The sequence below is a fragment of the Saimiri boliviensis genome, chromosome 8 (assembly GCF_048565385.1).
Source record: "Saimiri boliviensis isolate mSaiBol1 chromosome 8, mSaiBol1.pri, whole genome shotgun sequence".
NCBI lineage: Eukaryota > Metazoa > Chordata > Mammalia > Primates > Cebidae > Saimiri > Saimiri boliviensis.
The window spans coordinates 11,010,629-11,012,683 of record NC_133456.1 but is presented as its reverse complement, the minus strand read 5'-3'; positions in this window follow the sequence as shown (position 1 = coordinate 11,012,683).

The window sequence follows — 2,055 nt, the reverse complement described above, 5'->3', positions numbered from 1 at the left end:
TCCTACACAATTTGAAACCCACCTGGTAATGCCTCGATTCCAGAGCTGTGGGTGCACACACATCATTGCACCACGTAGAATTAGAAAAAGAGTTCTCTAAAAATAACTACCAAGGAATATTTAATTTGATAGCAAGACTATGACTAATCCATGAAACAGAGAGTCTGTGTGACAAGACACAGTACAATAATGGGGAGAAATTCATGTTTGACCTTTAAGCAAGTGCAAAATGAAACAGATCTATGCCTTGGCAGCTGAGGACCCTGTGGCTCTAGGGAGAGTGTCTGTGAGCAGGGGGTTGATGGCCATAAAGGAGAACTGATGCAACATGTAGTTCTCAGGGGTGTTGCATGATGGAAATAGCTTAGGGAAATCAATACCTTTTGGTGTTAAATAGCGAGAAGAGACTCATGCTGAGCTAAGTGCTGGCTGGTAAGAGGTGGACGCAGGAGGCCAGCCTAGCAACACAGGGGTGACCAAACTAACTCTCACAGGTGAGCTTGGAGAAGTAGATTCCACAAATGCAAAGAGACCCAGCATTTCTGGGAAGCAATTTTAGCCCGTAGGAAGGGAGCAAAGTTCCAAAGTTTTGTGAACATTTACCTTGTGTTGAGAACTTTGTAGGCATTATCCTCAGAAGCATCCCTGATGTAGAAGCCATTCTGATTCCCAGTTGACAGGAAGAAATTGGGTTCAGAGAGATTAAACTACTTGCCTGGGGTCAACCAGCTAGGAAGTATCTATAGGGAGCTGGATGTGAACCCAGCTCTGACTCCAGAGGCCTCAAGCTCTATTCCCTGTTGCTAGGTCACCTGAAACTTGAAAAAGCCTGAGGCTGTCAGTGGGCTAGAGTGACAGACTGGGGTGGGGACAGGCTGGGTGCAAGTGAGGTTTTGGCAGAGGCCACCCCATGATGAGTTCTCATGAAAAATTGCCATGGCTCCTGGCATGGCAATTTTCTGAATCAGGATCACTTCTCTGATTGTTCCATAATTCATGACTGCATATTATAAATTCTGATCCATCACCCTCAGTGCTAATTGGAGAATAGAATAATCCCCATTTCTTAGAGTTGTTCTTCCTCAGTGGTGACAGGGTGAGTACTATTCCTGGTGCTCCCTGGGTCAGGGCCCTGCATGTTCTGAATACATGTCCTAAGGCATGATCTTGTGAGAGAATTCTCTAAAGATTTCTCTCTTTTTTTTTTTTTTGGCATCCTCTATTAAATGTTCCTCAAGGAAGAAATTAGCAGTGATCCTTGATCAGATTCATGGCCAATTGCTTGTTGGCAACCCTGGCAATAATTCTTTCCTTGGACGCTTAGCATGGTCAGGGGTGGGAGTGACAAGCAAGGTGTTGAGACCACAGCTGAAGTAGTGGGTCACAGAACCTGGAGAGTGGGCTGTGTAGGGAGGTAAGCTGTCCTTCCCCTCCAAACCTGGGAGATGAGTGCTGGAGCCTGACACAGGTGTTCCATCTTGAGAATAAAGGAAAGATTGGCTCACGGAGGAGAAAGAAGCCTGGAGTGGTCCCGTCTGAGCAGTGGTCCTAGATGCTTCTGCAGACTTTGTTGGTGCTCAGAGAACTGAAGAACATGCATCGGTGCACTCAAGGGGCTAGGCCTTTTCCTAGGCTGTTCCCTCAACAAGCCCAGGATCTCCTTGAGGGGAGATTGTGTTCTTATTCATGTCTCTTACCTCTGCTTCTGACCCAAGGCCTGTCAATGGTAATATCATGGGATGTGGCAAGGCTCCAATGCCTGCTCGTCTCCCACTCTAGTCACATTTCTCCCCACTCTCCACTTGCTTGCTCACACATCACGTCCTGGTCACACTGGCATTTCCATTCCTTGGATACGTTTAGCTCCTTCTTCACCAGATTCACCTCCCCTAAATGCTGCTCTCTCTGTCTAGAACACTTTTCTCTTCCATTTGGCTGATTTGTATGTGTTGTCAGCCTCCTCCAGGAAGTCTTCCCTATTTGCAAACTAGGTCAGGGCCCCTGGCTGAGGCTCCCTCTGTACATGTATACTTTCTCTTCTTTCCTAGTACTTGT